Here is a 9863-nt window from a genome sequence, read left to right as displayed (position 1 = left end):
CATATTCTGCTAACAGTCATTGGATCTCGACCAACGCGAGCAGCAATGTCGCGATACGCGAGTAGCAATGTCGACAGGCTACAATCCCACCTTTTTCAAAGTCGGAAACGTGATGGTACTCATTTCTCCTAATTACACGAGGCATCAGAACAATGTTTCACCAGGCAACGCCGGTCAACTGCTGTTTGTGTACGAGAAATCGGTTGGTAACTTTCCTCATGTTAGCACGTTGTATGTGTGGCCACCGGCGCCAACCTTGTGTGAATGCTCTAAAAAGCTAATCATTTGCATATCACAGCATCGTCTTCCTGTCGGTTAAATTTCGCGCCTGTAGCACGTCATCTTCGTGGTGTAGCAATTTTAATGGCCAGCAGTTCAAATGGTTCAAATGGCTCTGAGCACTATGGGACTTAACAGCTGAGGTCTTAGAACTACTTAAACCTAACTTAGACTTAGAACTACTTAAACCTAACTAACCTAAGGACACCAGACACATCCATGCCCGAGGCAGGATTCGAACCTGCGACCGTAGCTGTCGCGCGTTTCCAGACTGAAGCGCCTAGAACCGCACGGCCACTCCGGCCGGCAATGGCTAGCAGTGTATGTGTGTAGATAAGGAACGCCATAGGGAACATAACACTATCTTGAGGAACGCGAAAATTGACTCATGTTTTACTCGATGACTTTTCATCGATTACTACAAACTGTGACCTGTGTGATAGAAAATCACCAATCCAGTCACGTAACTGAGATGATATCCCATAAGAACGCACTTTTACTACAAGCCACTTGCGTGGTACAGAGTCAAAAGCCTTTCGAAGTCTGTAAACAGGAAATCACTGTCATATCCCTTGTCAATAATACTCATCACTTCGTGTTTGCCAAGAGCTTGTTGTGTTTCACAAGGACGATGTTTTCTGAATCCGTGTTGACTGTGTCTCAACGGACCGTTCTCTTCAAAGTAATTTATAATGTTCGAACACAATATATGATCAAAAATTCTGCCGCATATCGGCGTTAGTGATATGGGCCTGTAATTCAGTGGGTTACTGCTACTACGGTTCTTGAATACTGGTGTGACCTGCGCAGTTTTCCAGTGTTTGGGTATTCATCTGTCGAGCGATCGGTTGTATACAATTGTTAAATATGGAGTGTTTGCATCAGCATACGTAGCTGGTATACAGTCTGGACCAGAATGTGATTTAAGTTGCTTCACTAAACACAGTTATAAAAATGCCAGAAAATATGTAACTGAGGGCTTTAAATTCCTTAGGTTCTTTTAAACCAATAGTTTATATCATATTACTCGCCAATTGTAAGAGCCGGAGTGAATTTATAGGCTTTTATTATTGGTCAACAGCCAAAGAAACTGTCTGTCTTCTGACTCATACACACGGTATCCCAGAAATATTGCGGCACACTTCGAGGGGTTATAGAAGGTGTCTTGAGAAAACAGTCGAGGGTAGGAACCGTCATCCAGCAACATTACAGATCGTCCAAGTTACAGGCGCCGGCCCCTGCCGCTTTTTTTCACCCCTTCGGCAGCAATCCTGACTCTGTACGCTCACGGAGCGTAGGCAGAACGTTACCCAGTGTTCTTTGCTTTTCAGTGATCGCGCCTGCTTCCCCAGGTCACCAATGGAGAAGACAGAACTAGCTGCTGCGTAAACAAATCTTGTCTCCTATAAATGCGATGTTCTATTGCCATGGTAGATGACGGTTCCGACAAAGGTTTCCATCGGCAGATTATTTTACACCGAGGCAACAGAGCATCACATTCATAGGGGACAATGCCTTCCTATGTAGCAGTGAGCTCCATTTTCTCCCGTGGCGATCGTGCCAATCAGTCACGATCACTGAATAACAAACAACATTGCTGCCGAAGGAGTGGCCCAGTGACAGGCGCCGTCTCCTGCAACTTCGACACTCTGTAGCGTCGTTGGATGACGTTTCTGGACACAAGATCCAACCCTCGATTTGTTTAAGACACCCTCTATAACCCCTCGAAGCTTTTAGCAGCATTTCTGGAACACTGCGTATATGACCGCCAATATTTAAATTATATTTATAAAAGAAGAAAAAACCATAAGTAACAAAGTTAGCCACCCAATACCAAACCCCCATGAGAAAATTTCTGCCACAGATTCCGGTGAGGAACAAAAATTTTAGCCAACAGCATATGTGAGGAACACGGAATTCTAATTGAAGATAAAATTTTCGCTTTAAATCCAATATTATTCTTTCCTGATTTCAGTACTGACGGAATTTAATGTTCATTAGGCAAGCACTTTCACACTGTGACTAAGTGAGACAAACACTTCATCTCCAAATTACATTTTACATTTTGGCATAAACCAAATCCCTCGTCAATGTTTTATGCCAGATCAGATTTTTATTGCTTTCGTTTTGTAAATAAAAACTGCCATTTGTTGCTGCAATGTATTTTATTCCTTCCAAACACGCTACGCCTTTTTTTACTTTAAGGCATCGTCAGTGGAATTGTTCTTTGCGTTTTTGGTTGGCATCTGCGTTTCCTCTCATCTGGTCACATGTTGGAGGTCGCACTATAACTTCACTTACGAACCATAAACATGTTTTCATGTTATGAACTTCTTTTTTCATAATTTTCATATTGTTTGCCCTAATTGCTGTAGAGCACTGAAAACCAAACAGGACGAGGTAAAGTGAACACAGTGTTTACGACTGTAAAGCACAATTTTCGGTAAAATATCTACAACTAGTGACACAAAACTAATAGTGCTCTACAGCAGTTAAGGCAAACAGTGTGAAAACTACGAGGAAAAAAGTTCATAACATTAACATGTCCTTGCGATTCGTAAGGGAAGCTATAGTGCGACTTACAACATGTAACCAGACGAGAGGAAACGCAGATGCCAACCAAATACGCGAAGAACCATTCCACTGACCTTGCCTTAAAGTAAACGGCAAAACGCGTCTGGAAAACAAAATACATTACAGCAAGAAATGGCGGTTTTTATTTACAAAACTAATATTTCTGTGCTTGCTGCGGATGATGGTCACATAAACAAACTTTTAATTACTTTTTTGCACATTAATCAATACTTAGCACCCTAATGTGGTGACCTATTTTTATGGTTGTACATGGTGTGATGTAATAAAGCCTAATGCACATTATGAACTCTCTGATACAGTTGCATATCGATAATTTAATTTGTAAGACAATAACCTAAAACAAAATATTTTGTATATAAATGTCATATTTTGTGCATTACTGCTTACATCCGACGTAAATACAAACATATCTGTAAATGTTATAAAGTTGTTCACATTATTTCAGATAGATTTTAGTAGCCTTTACGTAAAGAATATGAATCAGTTCATATCAGTTAATATAAATACTATCTTTGCCAACGGCGTGATAATAAGATTCTTTGGTCACAAATGTAATCGCTGTCGGGAAGAGAAGTTGTGAGAGGTAGCCGCGTGAAGTCGCTTGTAAAGTGTAAAAATGCTTTGTATTTTGTTAGAGTTTGTAGCTCATGTGAGCAAATGGAAGTTATTTTTGTTAACGAGTTTAAGTAGTTGACAATACGTAAATTAAAAGTGTGCACTTAGATTATTCCGTAGTTAGTGAGCCATGGGACATTTACAATCTTCGAAAGTTTCGTGTTTCCTCATACACGAAAATCAGGGGACAACAGTCATACTCTGAAGACAACGAAGCCAACACATAAAACCAGCCAGGTACCAGAGACGAAGACAGTTTAAGGTGAGAATGTAAGCTATCAAAATTCCGCAAATTGGCATAGGCTACATCACTAGGTAGATTTGTCAATGGTGCTTTAACTTTTTATTGAAAGTGGCATGTTGTAATGTGGCTTACTGAAGCTCGTAACGTATTACAGTACTTTAATAATTTTTACTTTGGGACCATCTGATCGCAACTGAAGTAGACACAATTTTTTTGTCATACGCTTTTCGCCTTTATTGTTTCTAAGGCATCTTCAGTGGAAGATTTCGTGGATGTGGGTCTACAAGTTGTACTCTTTCACCTTTGTTACAGCTGTTCTTCTTATACGTACCATTTGAAATTTCGTTTTCACACTTCACAGGGCTAGCAACTGAACACTCGTCTTGATGTTAACATGACAGATATGTTGGCAATTGTCTTGAGAACGCCCATAGTTCGCGTCACATATGCATTTTGCAGTTTTGAGCGCACAGTAAATACATAAATGTGCCTGAAAATTACTGTCTCCCGCCAAGTGTGGGTGCCTGCCGAGAAATTTCGCCTGATTACGTGCAACCACAAAAAAATGGTTCAAATGGCTCTGAGCACTATGCGACTTAACTTCTGAGGTCATCAGTCGCCTAGAACTTAGAACTAATTAAACCTAACTAATCTAAGGACGTCAAACACATCCATGCCCGAGGCAGGATTCGAACCTGCGACGCGGTTCCAGACTGAAGCGCCTAGAACCGCACGGCCGCAACGGCTGGCGTGCAACCACAAATAACGTAACTGTCATGCATTTCCTTCGTAATGACAATCCTCAGGCGCACACTGTAGGAATATTGAAGACGCTCCTACAGCGTTTCCGATGGGACGCGTTTGATTACTCACCATACAGCTCGAACATAGGTCCCTCTGATTACCAGAGTAGAGAATTGACGAAGCACAGACGGCCGCCTTCTATGAGGCGGGTATTGGAAAATTGGTACAAAACTAGCTATATGTCTAAGTCGGAGCATGAATATGTGGAGAAGTAGCTGCAAGGTGTAGCTAACTGTTGCAAATAAAACATTTCTGATTCTCACTGTGATTTTCATGTCGTAACCGATCAGAACCTACTCTTTAGAAAACCCTCGTACGTTGGGACTCCAGAAAGTTACATAGGTTGTCCCGTGTTATGATCATTGCGCAACAACAGTGGACACTGATAGAAAAGAGTGCGTCTTCTGAATTTTTTCCAGAAAGTCTTGCCGTGGTAGGAACGACAGGTGCATTATAGTGTGAGAGTGAAATTGAACGCCAGCTTGAAACGTATTTCAGAGCTGAAGTACGTAGAAAAGTGCGATTCTTGTGGGGCAAACGTCTAAACTGCGCACAGATTCGCCACGAAAATGTGGTACTTTGTGGACAAAACGCAATGATACGTCAAGCCATAATGAAATGATGCCAATAACATGGCCAAGGCGGCACAGATGTAGATAACGCTGATCGCGAAGGAAGGCCAACGAATCGATTAGAGACGACCAGAAGACAATGTCTAAACAACGTGTAGACAACGTTTTCGGCAAGCTGACAGAGCATCTGTGCTGAAAGGTTCTCCAACGTTGAAGACGTTCACACGGCGACTCTAAAGTGGCTCCATGTCCAAGGAGCGTATTTCTGTTATTGGGGAACTGAACAATTGGTAGAAGGCTGCGACCGTTATTTGTAGAGACTTGGTGACTGTGTCGAAAAACACTGTCACGTATCTGTGTGATTTTGAAGAGTAGTGCAGCATTCAATAAAAATTACTCACCCTGCCATAATAATGTGCAGCTTACTTTTTAAAGAAGTGCCACACGAACGACAACTTATTGTTTCGTCAATATGTACGTTGACCAGCCAGAACACTATGAACATCTACCTAATAGCTGGTATGTCCACCTTTAGCACGGATAACAGCGGCGCCGCGTCGTTGCATGGAAGTAATGAGGCATTGGTAGATCACTGGAGGAATTTGACACCACATCCGCACACACAAGTGCCGGCCGGGGTGGCCGAGCGGTTCTAGGCGCTACAGTCTGGAACCGCGTGACCGCTACGCTCGCTGGTTCGAATCCTGCCTCGGGCATGGATGTGTGTGATGTCCTTAGGTTAGTTAGGTTTAAGTAGTTCTAAGTTCTAGGGGACTGATGACCTCAGAAGTTAAGTCACATAGTGCTCAGAGCCACTTTTTTGCACACACAAGTCACCTAATTCGCGTGAATTCCGGGAAGGAAGGCGATGAGCTCTGACGCCACTTTCAGTCACATCCCAGATGTGTTCGATGGGGTTCAGATCCGACGAGTTGGGGAGGCAGCACATCACCTGGAATTTTCCACTGCTGCTCGAACCACTCCATCACACTCCTGGTCTTGTGATATGCTCATTATCTTGTTGAAAAATGCCACTGCCGTCGGGAAACATGATCGTCATGATGGGTGTACTTGGACTGCAACCAGTGTACGATACTCCTTGACCGTCCAGATGCCTTGCACGATCTGCAGTGGACCCATGCATGCCGTCGTGAATGTCCCCCGGAGCATAATGGAGCCGCCGCCAGCTTGTCTCCATCCTGCAGTAGATGTGTCATGGAGCTGCTCCCCTGGAAGACGACGGATTCGCGCCCTTCCATCGGCTTGGTGAAGTTATCGGGTTTCATCAGATCATGCAACACTCTGCTACTGGTCCAACGTCCAGTGCCGATGGTCACGTGTTCATTTCAGTCATAGTGGCCTATGTCGTGGTGCTAACATTGGTTGTTCGCTATGGAGGCCTATCGTTTTCGGAGCACTATGTGTTCAGATACACCTGTACTCAGCATTCAAGTTTTGTTAGTTCCGCCACAGTTCGCTGTCTGTCCTATTTTACCAGTCTGCCAGCCCACATCATCCAACTTGTGTAATGAGGGGTGGCCGTTCAACCTCACGACGTCTGGACGTCGTCCCACCTTGGTTTCGTCACATGATGAAGAAATTCACCGCAGCACTCCTCGAACAACCGACTAATCGTACCGTTTCCGAAATGCTCGTGCTGAGCCTCCGCGCCATCACAGTTGGCCCTCGGTCAAACTCAGATTGTTCGCCTTCCCCAATCTACACACGGTCAGAACACTCACTGACACTGCCTGCACCGTGCGTCTGTCTGACTGGCAGTCATTCCTCGCCAGGTGACGCTGCTATTGTCTGCTCGGGTTTACTGGGTGATCAAAAAGTCAGTATAAATTTGAAAACTAAATAAACCACAGAATAATGTAGATAGAGAGGTAAAAATTGACACACATGCTTGGAATGACATGGGGTTTTACTAGAACAAAAAAAAAACTAAGTATTGCTAGACGCGTCAAAGATGTCCGCGTCGTTTGGTGATGATCAAGTGCTCAGCCGCCACTTTCGTCATGCTTGGCCTCCCAGGTCCCCAGACCTCAGTCCGTGCGATTGTTGGCTTTGGGGTTGCCTGAAGTCGCAAGTTTATCGTGATCGACCGACATCTCTAGGGATGCTGAAAGACATCATCCGACGCCAATGCCTCACCATAAGTCCGGAAATGCTTAACAGTGCTGTTCACAACATTATTCCTCGACTACAGCTATTGTTGAGGAATGATGGTGGACATAGGTCGGTGGTCATAATCTTGTGGCTGATCAGCAAATAGACGCTAGTTTAAATAACTGCAAATGTATTATTGCTGTAGCTCATCAAGAAAGAAATGCATTCGGGATTTTAGCAACTAGTTATAGAAATAATCGATAACACATGTATTGTTTGAGATTTATTTGGATGAAAAAACTGTTACGCAGAACACAGTACGACAAAATGGAGTAAAATACCTCTTTTGTAACAGCTACTATGTGAATAAATCAACGTATAAAAAATATTTACTCTTGTTATGACACCTTGTTTCTGCCAAGCGAAGCCTGTACAAATTATAAAAAAGAAAAAAACGCTGCAAATGTTAGATTTTAGTCTCATATTCATTAGTCATAACAGTGAGAAATTTTTGAAACAGCCTGCCAAAAAGATGAAATACTTTTCATGTCTAAAATTTAGATGTAAGGGAAAGCAATTATGCTATAATGCACCGTTTTGGATCTCCTTTTTCCTTTTATTGTTCAACTAATTTCTCGTCATTCGTTGCCCCGTAATGTCTAGTTAATTAGTGCATAATGATATTGGCAAGCGTTAAAGCGCCGTATTTCTCTCTTTTTCGGCTGTAACTCACTGTGAAATTGTCTTGCATACTCTTAGCGTCAAGTTATAACTCACTTTCCTGATCTGATACCCGCCGAACCTGTTACAGTAGAGCTAGGCTTGGTCTCAGGTTCGCGATATTTTGCGTCGCGGCAACTAATCACGTCCAAAATCTGTGCTTGGTTGCTTGTGGCTGTAGCGCGCTGTCAGCCAATGGAATTTACGCCCCATTTCTCGCCCGGTATTCACAATGTACAACTGCGGCCTCAGCAAGGAGTCCTGGTTTCAATAACCGGAAGGCAAGTGAAAGTAAATTGGCGTTTGTCCAATAAATCACACCAGTACTTTCGGGTAAATCATTGCGGCAACTGATGTGCAAACTGATACAGGATTTCTAAGAATATTATCCTTTCGTATTAGCTGGTGCCAGTGCTTGGACAAGTACCAACACTTAAACAGTCGCAAACAAAGTAGTCGTTTACCTTAATCAACATAGTGCGTCAATAAACATCGCCCTCTAGTAGATGATACGTCATTGTCTACCTTAACCTGTGAACCGACCCGTTCAGCCAATGCCACTGGGACCAACTAGTTAACGTGGAAATCGAATGACGGTGTGGGACATTACAGAGGTCGCAAGCAAATGTAAATTTCACAGCGAGCTGGAAACTATCATTTCTTGTCGCTAGGCTTCCCGGTTTCAATTCCCGTTCCGTAACAGGTAGTTATAAGCGCAAGGTTCAGTAAGCTCGCCATGCGCTTGCCGTCAGCTGACGCTAATGCTGCTTCACTTAAAATGGAATTCACTTAGGTCACAAAAGCTTCAACAGTGTAGATGCTCCATTAGCCGTTTAGTGATGCATTAAACAGTATCAGAAACGACAAGGACAATAGTCAGCACTACTTCTGATTACACGAAACGTGATCCAGTTGACAAATCACGCATACTAATTTCACTAACTGAAGTGGTCACGTGCAGGGATCAAATCTCCGTCCGACCATTCAAATTTACGTTTCTGCGATCACAGAATTCCTTATGATGACAACCTTTGGTAATAAGTTGTCGATATATAAAACATGTCAAATTAAAAGTTAAAATTCAAGCATTCGGGGATCAGTTGCGCCGTCATTACTGGCAGGAAATCAAGGTTTGACTCTGTACGAGTTGTAGTTAAGACGAATAGATAAAATGTGAGGCTGCAGTGCCGTGTAAATATGAGAAGATTTTGAGGTTCTAACTGATATATTCTTTTCAGAAGCGCAACTACTGAGAAGTGATGGATCAACACTCACTACGTTGAAGAAAAAAATACTCAGCTTTAACATTTTTGATAATTTTGCGAAGAGGCATTTCAGTAATTTTTGCATGTCGCACTCTGCCAGAAGATTACCTCGTGACGCAAATCACTTTCAATCAGTAGCACTGAACATTTCAAACATTACAAAAATTATGTGACTGTGTGCAATGTTGTAGCAGAGTGGCTTGTTGTTCGGATTGCAATGACGCATGCAGTATCATACGATTAATGCGCTGTCGGACTTTTCAGTATATGTTATCGAACTTACGCAATCAAGTCATGTAATTTACACATGGTTAAATAGGAAGTTCGAGCTGAATTAGTCATAAATGAATTATGTTCGCCAATGGGAGAACTGAGTGAAATAAACAAGTTAATTATGACCATGAACTATAATTTCTTAGATAGTCTAGACCATCAGATCTCGACCCAAGCCGGCCGGAGTGGCCGAGCGGTTCTAGGCGCTACAGTTTGGAACCGCGCGACCGCTACGGTCGCAGATTCGAATCCTGCCTCGGGAATGGATGTGTGTGATGTCCTTAGGTTAGTTAGGATTAAGTAGTTCTAAGTTCTAGGGGACTGATGACCTCAGAAGTTAAGTCCCATAGTGCTCAGAGCCAGAGCCATCTCGACCCAAGCATG

The sequence above is a fragment of the Schistocerca cancellata genome, chromosome 3 (assembly GCF_023864275.1).
Source record: "Schistocerca cancellata isolate TAMUIC-IGC-003103 chromosome 3, iqSchCanc2.1, whole genome shotgun sequence".
Classification (NCBI taxonomy): Eukaryota; Metazoa; Arthropoda; class Insecta; order Orthoptera; family Acrididae; genus Schistocerca; species Schistocerca cancellata.
Note: the sequence above shows the minus strand (reverse complement) of the source record.